This window comes from Macrobrachium rosenbergii, chromosome 24 (assembly GCF_040412425.1).
Source record: "Macrobrachium rosenbergii isolate ZJJX-2024 chromosome 24, ASM4041242v1, whole genome shotgun sequence".
Taxonomy (NCBI): domain Eukaryota; kingdom Metazoa; phylum Arthropoda; class Malacostraca; order Decapoda; family Palaemonidae; genus Macrobrachium; species Macrobrachium rosenbergii.
The window spans coordinates 13,954,686-13,970,915 of NC_089764.1; the positions used below are offsets into that span (position 1 = coordinate 13,954,686).

The 16,230-nt window shown below is 39.3% G+C and overlaps 1 protein-coding gene and 1 long non-coding RNA gene across 2 annotated transcripts in view; both read right to left on the reverse strand.

The window, feature by feature from the left end:
- The window catches only part of LOC136851878 (probable phospholipid-transporting ATPase IIB), a 351,307-nt gene that overhangs the window by 113,443 nt on the left and 221,634 nt on the right, over positions 1-16,230 (reverse strand). The gene's annotated exons all lie outside the window — the stretch shown is intronic.
- LOC136851880 (uncharacterized) lies at positions 5,694-9,911 on the reverse strand. The gene is made up of 3 exons (XR_010856987.1): positions 9,743-9,911; positions 9,333-9,534; positions 5,694-8,869 (listed from the first exon to the last, which is right to left on the reverse strand). It is a non-coding gene; the product is annotated as an uncharacterized lncRNA (long non-coding RNA).

Sequence of the window (16,230 nt, forward strand, 5' to 3'; positions counted from 1 at the left end):
CCTGGTAAGCACTGCTGCCAGACAGTGGATCCACAATAGGAGGCAAGGTCCTCGTAGTGAAACTTGTTGGAGGATCCTTATAGGGAAAAAGGACTTTATCTCATACTGAGACTCTTGTGCCAGAGTTTAAAGCCCACAACGGATAGTCCAAAACTAAGAAAAAAACTACCTCCAAATATGAAGAAACACTCCTATACACCAATGTGTACCTTCATGCTTCCCAGACTTTAGGAGAAATGGTAAATTACTCGTAGTTGGTTCAGGTTCTGGATGATAGGACTGAGGACTTTACAATTCTTGAATTAATTTTTTTGTCTTGCAAATAATGCAAGACAAAAATTGAGTTACAACTCCTACGAGCTGTGTTATCAACCTTCTCTACTGAAAAGTTTTTAAAATTAATTAAAAGACATGCGTCATGCGGTTTACTTGAAAAAACGGTAAAAGATAGGGTTCAACAATGTTTGAGCTGACTAACTTATACAACATACAAAAAAGAACATAGCACAAAATAAATTACTAACTCCTCCTCTTAACAGTAAGTCTGTCAAGGTTATCCTTGGACCTCTAAATGAACATAGCAGAGCTTCTCCATTGCCTACTAAAGCTGGGAAATTAGGCGCACGTCGTGCAGTTTACTTAAAAAAACCATAAAAGATCAGGGTTCACCAATGTTTCAGCTGACTAACTTATACAACATAGAAAAAAAGAACATAGAAAAATAAATTACTAACTCCTCTTAACGGTTCAATTCTGTCAAGGTTATCCTTGGGCCTCTAAATGAACATAGCAGAGCTTCTCCATTGCCTACTAAAGCTGGGAAATTAGGCACCATCACAAATCTGGGGAGGGCGTTTGCTTTGCTGATGGTTTTAGCCTAAACAATTGACAAAAAAAAAAAAAAAAAAAAAAAAGCATCCCCTTGAACAAAGCCCATATACAGTACATAAAGGGCTTGGAGCTTACTATACGCTTTGCCGTAAGAAGAGCTAAAAGAAAAAGGTGTCTTTAAAGTTGAGTTCTTAGGGAAGTTTTATCCAAAGGCTCAACTGAGGTAACATCAAAAACTTAAGGACTACATCCAAATTCCATCCTAAACAATGATAGGAAGATTTGGGCTTCCATTTCAAAAGGCTGGAAGACCTCTTCCAAATCTAAGCCATGAGTGATACTCAAGTTAGCATGTTGCAGAACTGAAGACAACATACAATATCCTTTAACTGCTGGAAGAGAAAGTTCCATCACGTACTTAAGAGATCGGATGAAAGTAAGCAACTTACTGAGTACTTTCCTTAAGCCTACAAATGGCGGAAAAACACGAAGGTCTAGATTTGACCAGTCTTGAAGAAAGTCCTCAACTGCCCATGCCTGAGGCTCCTGGCATGGAGAGCAATAAACTTGGAGTTTTGTATTTTGGGCAGTCACAAACAGATCAGTGTTCAAGGTTCCCTCAAGGTTCCACTACTTCTGACAAACTTGCAAATGAAGAGACCATTCTGATGGAAGAATATGCCCTTCCCTGCCAAGTTGGTATGTGTTAACACTTTCTCCCTGGGATGAATGTGGTAGGAGAATAATATTCCTGGACTCTGACCAAAGGAGAAGATTCTCTGCTAGCCTGAACAAATGTAAGAAAGAGAGGTTGAATTGTCAAACTGCAATCATTTTGTCTCTGACTAGATGTTCCACTTGCATAAGACCATTCCAAACCCCTAAGCTCTAGGTTTATATAAATTTTCTCTCCTCTACATTCCAACTCCCTGATATTTTAATGTTCCCCAGGATGGCTTCCCAACTTACCTCAGGGCATCTAAGGACAATGAGAGGTCTGGGCTCTTGATGTCTAGATGCAGACTCATCAGCAGACTTGACTAATCTCTCCACCAAAGAAGAACCTAAAGATCTGAAGGAATTACCACTGGTTTCAAGTCAGAAGACAAGACCTGTCCCAAGAGTTCTTGAGGTAAAATTGAATTGGTTTCATTCTTAGGTGGGTTAAGCCGACAAGCTTCTCTAAGAGGCTATGTGACCCAAAAGGCCAAAAAAGACTCCACTTCTTAGCTGGAGTCTTTCTAAAGTCAAAGTTCTCTCAGCAGTGACAGAAAATTGTCAACTCGTCTCAATGTCAGAAAAAGAGAGAGAGAGAGAGAGATTATTTTGATCCCCCAATAAACAATTGACTGGGTCAGAGGCAGCACAAGAGGAGTTGACACTGGTCTCAAAATGTCCAGTACGGATGGATACCTGTGGCACCATGCTTAGGCCGAAAAACAGAGCTTCAGCTAGAAGACCTTCCCTTCCAAGGCAAAGCTTGGATACTTCCTTGACTAAGGGTGGATCAGGACAAAGAAATGCATTCTGTATATTGACATAAATCATGCAGTTGCCATTCGGATGGCCACCAGGACCGAACTGGGTGATTCCATTGAAAAGGTAGTCAGACAAATGAACTAGTTGAAACTGGAAATGTCCATGAGGCCTTGGAAACAATAAGATGCCACTGTATAACCCCACTGACTTGTCAAAAACTGGTTTGATCACCTCCTTGCATAAAAACTTCCTGATATCCTCCTGCAAAACATGGAACTCATCTTTGTGGTGAAGGTGTGCAGGGAGGGATATCAGGACTATAAGAAGGGGCAGAAGTGTAACAAAAGGTATTATGCATCCCCTCCCCTGAGAACCTTCCCCTCCTGAGGTTCTGCTCCAAAACTTTGCCAGACTACTACTGAAGCTTGAGGCTGAAAAATCAGTTACAGTTGGTTTTGTGAGTCTTTCTCTTAGAACACGAGCCTTGATCACTTGTAAGGGGCTCAGGAAGTGGAATAACTCGGAGATGTTTAGGTTGATATTTCATGCAAAACTTTGGTTGCAAAACTTTGGTGCAGGACTAGCTGCAGGCACAGGCACAGGACACCTGAAGGAAGAATACAAAATTTGTGCTAAGAACTCTGTACTCTCCTGATTTGAGACATCTTCAGCGATGGCGCTAAACACTTTGGGGCTAAGATCATGATGATGAAACACATCAAAAACAGCTACAGACCACTGAGTTGATAAAAACATGACACATCTCCCAAAGTGTCAGAAATAGCCTCATCAAAATCATTGCCCTTTGAAGACTATTTTTATTTTTAACCTGGTGCACTAAATGAGCACTGGTGCTAAGAGCAAGTTCTGCAAAAAGAAAGCACCAAGTCAACAATATAAAGACTATGCAAGCACTTCCACCTCACTTTTAGGCCAAAAACCCTACAGTTTCAAAGCTCTTCACTTTTTGTGTCAAGACCGGAAAAACTTGTCTGGAATGGAAGGATGAAGATCTGGCATCATATCTGTCATAACTCAACACAAGCTACAAGCTTTATAAAACTAGAAAGTGAAGCAGCTGCTTTAAGGGATAAAACTTTGGAGACTGCCTCAAAATGCACCTTAACAGAAACAGATAACTTCAACTTCTTAGTTGCCTGAACATCAACTGAGGTGTAGGCCAACAAAAGAGAGCACCGATCAACAAGATCATCTTCAGTAAAATGGTAAGGGACCAAAGTAGCGCAGTCTATCTAGTGATTAAAAACCAATAGAGAATCCTGTAAATTGGGGTCAAAATCTCTCCTGTCTAAAGGAAGAACCGGGGCAGCAGAAACCAGCAAATTTGCAGACTGAGGCAGTGAGGTTGTGGTGGCAGTATGAAAACTGGGTTTTAGTGATTGAATTTTTTTATATTAGTTTTGAGTGTTTGTTAGTGCATGATTATTTGATTAATCTTTGTTTTTACTTGCAGTTTGCTTGAGCGAGATAGTGTTAAGGTTTGGTCCCACTCCCTTCACCTTTAGTACTGTAATAAATTTGCACTGGCTTCGACAGTGAAGACTCTCAGGTGATTAAGCAGTGACAAGAATGAAGGCCTTCACTGGATGCTTGCTCTGCTTTGCAGCAAGTATTATCATCATACTACACCAATTGTGTACTAGAAGAAAAAGCCACTACAAGGTGGTAAGCACCTCAGATAGTAACATCCCTTATAACACCAGCAATGACTTCACAGTAAGTGGCTGGGACATTCCAAACAGCTGGGAGGAGCAGGTGACTCACAAGACAAGTCGACTGGTTGGGAGAGATGGTTGGATGAGAGAAGGCAGAGGTTCTTGCATTATGTCACCATGGTAGAAAAAGTCACCTGCCTCATGCTTCAACAACAAATCCAAGAGACGAAAGTTTCGACTAGGAACTACCTTGCTACAATGACAGTGGGAGCCATCTGCACAACACAAGAAGAAGTGGAAGAGCCACTAGTACAAATAGGTACAGTTGTCAACAGTATCAAACACATCCCTGTCACTCTTACCAGATGATCATAATGCGGGTCAGTTGACATGTGCCCTTAACTCTACTGAAAACTCTTTCAGAAAATAAGTCAGTTTTGAGACAGTAGACAGTTAAGAGAGAAAGACCACAAAGTAGAAAGTTGAAAGAGAGCCCACAAAAAGGCCACAGACCTCTGTTCCAAGACATGCTTTGGTTCCTTGGCAGGGGAGAGGACTTACTGTTGCAGGGCAGTCAGAGGGTAGGCTACAAACAGACAAAGGTTCTGACGCCTTCTCTCATGGGAAGGAAACCAAAAAGGTTGATCACTATGGGGGACACCACGATCCTCACCCACAGTAAATTCAGACAAGTGCTCTACAGTCAACAGAGGAAACTCATATCTTCCTCAAACTTTCCTATCCATTTCTTGTGAACCCCAAAGGGTGCATGAGAAGGAGCTGAAGTAGTGAGAGAAGCAGCACCAGAAGACGAAAGGACAGAGTAGGCTTATGGCCAAACCCTAACTAATTGTCTACACAATCTATCAATCTTTTGCAGCTTCCATACTTCACAAAATTATTAATTTTCTCATTAAACCACTCTTTGCATGCATCACAGTGAGAAGAAAAATCACACTCATTACACCTACAGGTAACACACACTGTGCAATCATCATGCTCAACTGAACACATTCGGTTTACAGACTCGTTCCTACAGAACCTAACACTTCTATCTCTGCTTGCTGTAGATGACAAAATGCATACAGAAATGAAACACACTACCATACAGAAACTTCATGAAAATATAGTCAAAATTATTACAGTCAATTCACACTATGTAAGGGCAGACATGGCAGGATGAATTCTGACATGAACGTAAACATTCCATCACCACCTGATGGAAACAGGTGATTATAGACAGTCCATCTAGGTCAGCAAAGTTTTTTTTTTATTTTGAATGCCAATCACACCTTATGGCACAAAGATGTAAGCTAACTCTAACAGTAGGTAAGATTTATCCCAAATAATATTAAAAATGGACTTGAGACATTTCTATATTCACTACCAGTCAGAAGAAGACAGAGATATGGAAAAATATATAAAATCTATGCTTACAATAAATACAGCAGATATTTTGTTTCTATCATTCAAATCCATACAGTCACGATACACATCTAAGAACAGAAGACTACTGATTCAACCCCTCAATTCACTAAAACCAAATGTGTAAGTTTCATACAGTATCCATTTTAAGCCATCTTAAAAATCAATAAAACTACACACAACTATCTATCCCAGTATTATCAATTCATCTTATGTGTATGATGACTGAATAAAATTAGAAATCCATACACTTAAATGGGCTTAAATCAAGTTCTCGTTCTGTATATTCTCATGACATATAATTGATGCATCAAATATTGATCAACATTCATATGACATTTGTGGCAAATCTGAATATGGTACTTCCCTTATAATACAATATCAGGTTGATTTGAACAAAAGCACTATGAAAACTGATCTTGCCCCAGATATCCAAATTACATCAAGAATTTTAACATGCTGGTCTGCTTAAACAATTACCAAACTGGACCAGTTTGATTATATTCAGTAATTTAGCTTAGCTTAGTAATACAAAACAAATACTTATGAAAGAGGTCTCTTGGAAAACTTTGGCAAATGCATTATACAGTAGTTAATTCTGAATACACCACATGATGTGGTTACTTAAATTTAACAGCACCTAATTTGACTATTAAAATCGGCAAATTCAATGAAGTTCTATCTTATTCTTTTCAACTTGGATGATTCTAATCTTCAGTAGGTTTTTAAAAATGCACAAAAATATAATTTCTTATGCATTCTATGAAATATCAAGTGCTTTCCAGTATCCACCACTACCACTCCATGGGATATATTCTGATTTGACATTAAAATCACCTCTTCCTCTACAACTTTATATTTATATAGAATCCTCTTAATACTTTCCGCTGTTAATTATCACTGACTAGAACCAAAAAATGTCTCTCATTAACAAGAATGACACAAAGAAAATATTTCCGTGTAATTTTGTTGCAGAGTTTTTTATTCGCATAATTGTTTTAATAGTTTCAATAGCATTTTCAATTGCTAGCAAAGGAATACATTACAGTACTAACAATCAGAGTATTTGGTCACATTTAGAACACTTCCCTGAAAGTTCAGCTCAAACCCAAATATTGTACATGTAGATTCAATAACTTGAAGCTCCACAACACAATTTAGTTAGTTAGTTATAAATGATTTGTTTAACAGACCTCTGAACTCTTTTAGTTTTACCCATTTTATGTTCTACCTGGCTGATAAATATTATTCAGAGTGCCTTAAGATACCTAAATGGCTCAAAATCAACGAATGACACTTTTGAAAAATATTATTCAGGCAGCACAGCCAGATACCTAAATGGCTCCAAAATCAACGTAATGACACTTTTGAAATAGTCTTCATCAAAAGAATTAAGGAAACCCTATGCTATCCCTCCCATCTGAAGCCAGACTCAGGACAAATATCAGTTTATAAATATTCTTTTGATCTTTTAACTTTGATGTAATTACCCTGCTTGGCACTTGCCACACTTTGAACTAAATTAGCTCTGTTTCCCTACAAATACCTCTTGCCTCACCAGTGTAACAATTACCTACTCAAGTTTTTTAAAACAAAATATGGACAACCTTGTTGTTTACATACTTTCTGTCCTTTTTAGTGATATGTAATAATTTGGCAATTTGAATTCAGTAAGTAAAACATGTAAGATACTGAAATTATGCCAGTTTCTTCTACTCACCCACAACCAAAATACAACATTCTTTGATGAAAATTTGGCCACTTTAATCAATAAAGGCAAAACATATAGAAATCTAACTCATTTTCTGAATTTCTACTGCACAGCAATGATGTACAGTGTTAAAAAGATTTTTACCCTTCATACTAAATAATTCTGGAATGTTAAAACCTATGCTCATCTAAAACCACATCATGCAGCATCTCAGGCTCCTAAGCATCAATAGCAAAATCAACAAAAATACTTAACAGAAACTGATTGTAAATAATATACTGTAATTCATTTCAAAAGCACAACTTAAAAAAAAATACATAATTGTTGGAATCGTTTTGTGATTGCAGTGCATTAAAACCATTCTTCACTAAATTTTCTTTGTCAAGCTTTAGAAAAATCCAATAAAATCCCATTACTCAAGAAGTGCTCTAGTTCAAATAAACTTTGAAAAAGTGTAGTACAGGCTCTCATACAAAATTACATCTTTAGGAGTAATTTAAAATCGAAGGGGAGTTATGAGCCAAATACATACAGGTTGCCTTACGCAATGCCAGCACAAAGGGGGAGATTTACTGTATATAAGAGATGATTGGAAAAAACTGGTAGTACATAGAACTGGTATACAAATATACAGACTTTGCTAATATGATGAAATCAGCAATCTGTGTTACAAGCAAACAATCACATGCGGAAGAACAGAATGAAAGAATATATGTAAAACAATCACATGAAGAGCAAAATGAAATAATATATATATATAGTATTAAACAAAACCCTAACATTTCATAAATATTCCTAATCTAAAATAACTTTATACAACCTTTAACCAAATGAATAAGGTTTGTTCTGATCTTTGAATATGCAATAATACTGTCTCTAGATTCTAAGAACATCACAAATGAAGTTTAATTTCTCAAAATAGAATTCACTCAAATATTTTCCTTGACAAAATAAATAATCACTATTGATTAAAATCATATCATCATCCCTATTATCAAAACAATCATTGGGCTCTATGTTTTCATTAAAAAATTTCAGATTCTCATAATACAGCTGGCCCACACAATTCATTTTCAATGAGAAATTGTAGAAGAAAAGATGAAGATGTTGATCAGCTAAACTGGAAAGAACTATGGGAAGTGTGAAAAGTACAGGACAAAGGGCAACACAGCCAAGGCCTAAAGAGATGTGAAAAGAACCTTTAACAATGCCTACAATGCACTGTACAATTAAATACCTTTGAAACAAGACAAAAAAATGTATCAACAAAAATTCCATTCATGAATAAGTTACATTTACTTAGGAATACCACTTAAGATCATACCAACACCAAAATATCAACATATTTACAAAGCTCCTTTCACTGTCAGAAATTTCACATCCCCCAGAAAAATAGAATTGTTTCAAACATTGCTCGCTCAGGCTAAAACTATGAAATAAATATAGCATTAAAAAGCTTGAGGCACTTTCATTTATATCTACCTGACTACAATACATTATACTAAAAAGACTATACTGTATTAGTTATTCATATATGAGAGGCTGAAGTAGTACAATAAATCCAGCACTTCACGGATGTGACTGAGATAATGAAGAACTGCCAAGCGTATTTAATTCTTCTAGTTTTGAGTAAGTTGGTGGGCGTGAACTTTCTGCGTAAAATTTTTAGCACATATAGTGGAAGGCATGATCTCGAGGTTATCGACTACTTTCCAAAAGAAGTCCTTAGATTTTATGAAGTCCCAATCTGAAAGACACAGTATGGAGTTTAATGGTGGAAATCAAAAGATGTCAAACACTCTGCTAATTAAAATATAAGTCTAAGAAATCCTTTTGAAAACTGAAAATATGCAGTACCAAAAGACAATTTCACGGTGAAAACACTAACAGTAAAAACTTTGATAAGTGTGTAAATATTGTTAACTACTTTTAATAATTGAAGTAAAACTGCTATCAAAAAACAAGGTGAAAATTAAATGATACCTATATTTAATGTAATCCACAATCAGTATTTTTACAAAACCAAATACTGTTTTTGAATTGTTTATTTTGTTTTGATGGGGTACTGTACTTTTAGAAATATGAACAACACAATAATTTTACAATAATAAGATGGCAACTGTTCAATTGAAACAAATGAGCTAGGTTTTCTAATAATAATAATAATAGATCTTAAAACACAGAAAATAAAAAAATTCATAATTGCTTACCGAAATAATGCATAAAAATTATTGACAAAGCATAGAACCCAAGTGAGAGGAAATGAGCTACTATCATCAAGGGATGCCACGTTCGTACAGTTAGGCCCACCATGAGAAGCTCTGTTAAAATCAGCGAAGTGAAGCTGATGCTTACAACATGTATGAGCTCATCTTCAAAGAGCAACATAGCTCCATACATAAGAACGCATACCTGAAAACAATTAAACCTTTTCAACTGAATACAAAAGAAAACTGAATATGGCCACCTCATAACTCATTTCATGCCTAACAAAGCAGGCTGTGGATTGAAAATCTTATCACTAAATGATAAAAGTTTCTGTATGTTTGAATAAAACCTGTGCTCATCTTCATTACTACTGTGATCTAATGTAGCAAAGCAAAAAGGTAGTATACTTTACCTTGATATATACTTATTAACACCCATATGAAAAATGTTTTATAAGAGAGTGATCTTCCTTTTTGTGAGATCCTTATATAGTTCCGGATAAGTAAGAGCAATATTTGGAGAAACATCACGGTCCAAGACAAGAAAAATACCGGGAAGTTTGTGTAGACTGTCAGCATTACCTAAGTGGTAAGACAAAGCATATTATTTATCACTTTTAAAAGATACATAAATGATGCACTTTAGAGAAAACAACTGCTTTTATACCAACCTAATACTTTAATACTTTCAAGTGCAAATCGTTTTAAATCAGCATAAGAGGGTACACAGAGCTGCCCACAAATAGTGCAAGTACAAACTCTCTAACCTGTCCTACTCAGTTATCCTTGCACTCACAAAGAGACAATCCTACAGCTAATTAGCTCCATCAGGAGTTATGCTTCCAAAATGCCTTGAGTGGCATACCATTGATGAGACAGAAATCAATGCAGGTGGGGCCCAAGGAGACACCGTGCCTACAGCAGCACTGCTTTCTGTCTTATTTTCATACATTCTTTTGGCTTATCAGCTGCTGTCCAAAAATAATTCAATTTTACACTGCACAAATTTTAGTTCTCATTTAAGACCAAAACTTTTGGAAAAGTCTTACTGGAATCTAGATGATTCAGAGGTCTCAATAAACTACAGTTCTTTATAATATGACATTTTTATGATAAAATAGTTTTATATTATTTTATATATACTTACCGAGTAACTACATAGTTATTAGTTTCTAACTATCGCGGCAGCTTAAATTTGAAATTCACGGTAGCATTCTATTGTTTTGGTATAGGTAACTGGACACGCCACTTTGGGGAAGGATTCCTATCCCTTCCCAAAGTGGGAGGGCTCAAATCATGTATTTACTTGGTAAGTATGGTGAACAATACAAGGGAAGGCAATGATTCCTTGACGTTGCAAACAGTTCTATCGACAGCTTTCCCCACGTTTCCACAGGTCAGTGCACACCTGCGGATTCAGTGTCCATTCCATTGGTAGGACCTGTTTGTAACGTCCACTAGGATGTTTAATTTTCCCTGGATAAATCTTGTGGCAATCTTGGTGTGATTGTCCTGAGCCCAGAGGAGAGAGCCTTGCCTGCTTCATAAAGGGAGGAGTGGGTCCTCCCTAGTTCTTTATGCAGCTAGAGAAGTCGTATTGTCCAAATGGACAATGATGGTGCTGTTGAAAGTCACTGTTGTAAAATGCTGAAGGGCCAAGTGAATTGCCTTCAGCTCCTTCACACTGATATTTCTCTCGGCTTGGGACCACCTCCTGATACTTCCAGATCCTCCAGAAGAGCCCCCCAACCCAGATTCAATGCAACTGAGTATAAGGTGAGGTTGGGGCTCTGAGGATGCAGTGACATCCCTTCTGAAAACCCTTCCACGAGCCACCACCTAAGGTCCTCTTTGATCCTGGGTGTGATTGGGAAAACAAATGAGCCTGGAAGGGTCTTCCTGTGCCAATTGGCCTTTAGGGAGGAGTTGTAACACTCTCATATGGAAGTCTCCTAAAGGCAAGAACTTCTCTATGGATGAGAGAGTGCCCAGCAGACTCATCCATTCATTGGCTGAGCATGGGAGAGAGGAAGGTTCAAAGTGTTGGAAGCAGGATTGGACTCTTTTGTCGGACAGAAAAGCTCGAAAAACTCAGAGATTTGATCTTCATTCCCAAATAGAGAATCAACTGAGTCGGGACTAGCTCTGAGAATTGTCTAAGTTGACTAAGACCCAACTCTTGGGCCTGGAGAAGTGTCTTCTGAGGTTCTCCGTGCATCTTGTTCTTGAGGGAAGTGCAGGAGCCAATCATCTAGACATAGACAAATGTTGATCCCCCATGAAATGGAGCCACTTAACTAGGGGAGAGAACCCGGGTAAAAACTTGAGAAGCTGTAAAGAAGCCGAATTTTTCACAGAGCCCATCAAATTGGAAGTCTCTGCCCTGGCACAAAACCTTATATATTTCCAGGAGTCCAGATGTACTGGTACAAGGAAGTATGTCCTGCATGTCTATAGTCGTCATCCAATCCCCTGGTGGATGGAAGACACGACTGAATAGTCGTTTTCCATCTTGAATTTTGTAGTTTGGATAAAGAAATTCAGAGTGCTGACGTCCAGGACAGGTCTCAACCTCCCAATGATTTGGGGACAACAAATAGGCAGTTGTAAAACCCCCTTCACGCTTACATCTTTGACCACCTCTACAGCTCTCTTCCTGAGCAGGGACGAGACTTCTTGTGACAGGGTCAAAACCTCTCCGAGCCTATGGAGTAGGCTGTCAAGTTGATGAGAGAGGACACTAAGGGAGGTTTCTCCCTGAACAGGATGGAATATCCCTCTCTGAGGACTTTTAAAACACACGGCTCAACATTTCTTTCTATAGAGGGATGAATAAATTTGTTTTTATTTAGCATTTCCCAACGTTTTGTGAGAGAGAGAGAGAGAGTGTAATTGTCGTCAGTGAGTGCTTGATTGTTGGAAGAGGATGAGGTCGTTAGGTTGTTTACGGTGCTGTCTGTCTGTGCAAATGTCGAGGGAGTTTTTTTTCGGTTTTGAGAGAGTCTTGAGCTGAGTTCTGTGCAAGGCGGACATTGATGGTAGATTATTGTATGTTCCGTGAGTCGAGTGTTTTCTGTTGGATGTTATTGTTGTCTGTGCATGTGTCTCTTTCTTTTGCTAGTTTTTTTTTTGGTTGGAAGTCTGTTTTCCGGTTTTGTTTGTGTAATTTTGTCTACTGTGTTGGCGACCGTGGACACCCTCAACCATCTCCCAGCAACCGAGGATCATAGTGAGTATTGTATGTGGTTATATGTTTGGTGTATCTGTGTTGTGTATTGTTTTTTGTGTTTTAAAATCCCGCCACATTTCTTGCTATTTGCTCCAAAAGTGTAGAAGTCTGGCTCCCCCTGGAACACGGAGGACAGGCTCCTCAATTGAGAGAGGAGGGCTTGACTGTGGTTTTCTTGGTTGGTCTAACTGACCGAATGTTCGTCAGAAGGCGGGGCATGAACCTAGCCCTACTGCCTCGAAAGGGCTGCTGCTGCAGCGAGGAGACTGTCCTAGATGCAAAAGAGACTGTCAGAACACACCCTGTCTCCTTAGGACACTTGGAAGACTGCGCCAGCAGATCCTGTGTGGATTTCTTTAGCAACTCCACTGCTATGTGCTCTACAGGGGCAATGGGAAACAGACTACAGTGGTCTAAGGGCACAAAAGGAAGGCTGACCTCTGGGAGGGTGACTTCTTTTGTGGTGAAAGAGCACCACTGCTCTCTCTTCTCGAGCACTCCCACTGCAAATAAGGCAGCCAGCTCCTGGGAATTATCCTGAATTGCCTTGTCTGCACAGGAGAGAACTCCAAACCAATCTGCAGAGAAATTACCCTGAAGGGTGGCGTAGTCCTCAATTTTCTTCGCTAGGGAACCCATGGTCCAGTCTAGGAAGCTGAAGATTTCTAACACTTTAAAAACGTCTCTCACCTAGTGGTCCAGTTCCGATGAAGTGAATAAAATCTTGGTTGAGGAGAATGCTGATCTACGTGCCGAGTCATCAGGCTGGAGAAGTTCCCTTGGGAGGAGGCAGAACTCCCAAAGAAGGAGCTTCCCCAATGACATATGACAAATACCTCCTTTTCAACAGATGAGGAGGGGCGCAAAATACAGTTCTGCCTAGATCTCTCTCTCTGTCAGCCAATTCTCAATACCTGACAGGTCTTTCTTCCATGAGGAAGCTTCTAGTACCATCTTAGGCAGTCTGGAGGATTCTGCACATGAATGCCGAACTCGGAGACAACGGGGTCACTGGGGAAAAGAAAGTCGGATAACAGAACAGGAAGTACTTTAAGAGAGAAGCATAGGCTAAAGAAGGCTGTTCCTGTTCAGTGTCCTATTCTTCAGGCGAAATATAAGTGCCTAAGTCTGTAGGCTCCCGAATCACTCGGCTTGCAGTAGATCTAGAATACTGTCCAGGCAATGCTGGATGGGTTCCAATGAATGATCCTGAACAGTATGCAAAAGCTTCGTGCCCGACTGTTGAACAGAATGTAAGAACTGCTAATCCGAGTTCCTGGTGCCAAGGCAGTCAAGAAGACTGCCTTTCCCAGCATATGAGTTGTAGTTGTATTGGGTTCATGAACTGAGGGGATGACAGGAGTCTAAGAACCTAATTCAGGGACCAGATAATGGGAAACCTCAGGAGCTGGCCTTTGCAATGTTAGACTGGAGAACAGAATTAACAATTTCTATTTAAGAATAAATTCCACAAACCATACGGCAAGGGTTCCACAAATGATGCTTTGTATGCCATTGTCATTGCAATAGCAAGGCACTTCACCCCAAAGGATAATAAAACGTAAACCTGTTTTAACAGATTTCAACCGGGCTCTCAGTGTGGAGATAGTCTAACCACATTTTCCATACAGATTGGTATGCTGGATAGATGAAGTCAGTAGTTTTTTGCACTAGGTACCGTGCAATGTTAGGCAAATAACATTCATGGTAGACTTGATTTAAAATTCTATGTGAAGGTCATGGCTCAGAAAGGTGGCTGCATAGTCGACTTCCCCTCCTTTTGTCTGGGTTAGAACAACGGACGGGAATGGAATGTTGTTGGAGAAACAAGGAGCCAATGAATGCTCAGCCAATTTAGGGCTACAGGTACTAAGCAAGTAGTTCCACTGAAAGCTAGTAGATTGTTCAAAGCTTTCGAAATCTGGGACAATGAAGGAAAAAGGTATATCGTCCTTCATTTGTTCCATTCTTGCAGGAATGCATCCCTTGCTACTGCCTGACTGTCCAGGTTCAGAGACACATACACTGGAAGTTGATGGTTCTCACATGTGGTAAACCAGTCCACTTCCAGATTGTGGAAACATTTTAGCAATTACTGACTTGAGAGGAGCTCAGCACAAGCCTAATCCCTTGATATAAGACATTGCGGTCATGTTGTCTAAAGCCAACAAAATGTGGGTCCCTTTTGGAGGTTTAGATTTCCTGAGATGGTAAGACTGCCAACAGCACCAGGAAGCTGGTATGACACGCCCTCAGAACAGGTAACCATCTTCCCCCTAACTGAAAATCCTCCCAATGGCCTCCCAACTTGTCAAGGCATCCATATGTATTATCACTTGTATGAACAGTGGAACCAGGTTGGCCTGTTTGCCTGAGACCTCTTCTAGGTCCATGGACAGAGTATCTTCCCAATCTCAGATGAAGGCGATCACAAAGCCTTTTACTGGCATGTGAGGCCAGACTCTGTTTAAATCCTACAGTCACAATCTCAGGATCAGATCTACCATGGACCCAAACTGTAACAGGCCCAGACATTGTTCCAACTGTCATCTGGAAAAGCTGGGCTGTGCAAGGAATCTTCTAGATCATTCCTTATGCTGCTTTGACTGCTGTTGGGAAGAGACAGCTGGCTGCAAAGAGTAGCCCAACAAAGTCCCAGCCTCAAAGAAAGTCTTCTGGATGTAAGGTGGGACTTGTTCCTATTAAGAAACCTTCTGACTGGAGTCTGTCAACTACCACTCTCAAGTTTTGTCAGCACTTTTCTCTGGTGGCTCCCCAGATTAGCCAATCATCTAAGTAACTCCCATAAAATAAGTACAGTATTTATATATAAAAATTTATGCAAAAAAGATGTTTGTTTAAATTTGACGGATCAAGGATCACACTTCATTTGGAGGAAGGCTTCTTGGGGACGCTCAAAGAGTGGTGGCAAATAAAGCTGTCTTTCTCTATGGCCTCCTTTTAAAGGGGTCCGGTTTTTGAAAGCTCTTTAATAGGTGGAGCCTAGCATAAAGTTCAGCCATTGCTTTTCTGAGATTTTTCTCATAGGGGTCCCAAATTGCTGGGTAGCTATGTCCAATGTGAGCTTTTTCCTCTTATAAGGAAGGACAAATGTTGCTCATTCCTGTGTAGCACTATCAAATACTGGGATAGTGGAAAAAAATGGCTTTATTTCTGCCATAAGCTCTCATTTCCCAGTCATCACAAAATTCTGAAATTCTATCTTTACATGACTGATTGTTTCAGAAGTGAAGAGACAGTAGGCTGATGTCTCCCAGAGAAGTTACTGGTTTTGTAAAATTGCTGTTGTACTATATTTTCCAGTAAACATGAGAGAGGTTGCTTTTATATGGCTTTCATTGCTATATTACTAGACAGTTTCTGAATTCCTTTTGAAGGAGGGATCAAGCACCATTCAGTATTGGGAAAGGCTACTGTCCCAAGTCCCAAAATTCTGTATGCTCAATATCAATCAGTTTTCCTTTCATTAATGATGTATAATGAGGTATTTTCCATTTGATGAAAAGATTCACATTGAGGTGTCTCGCCAAGGGTTATCAGTATCATTCTCAGGGACAGATATTGGTGCCTGTACAACATTCTGATTTGATGTTTCATTGTCCGACCTGGTCTCAAGTGTTACCAGTCAGAGTTCTGGGAGTGAGTAGGCTG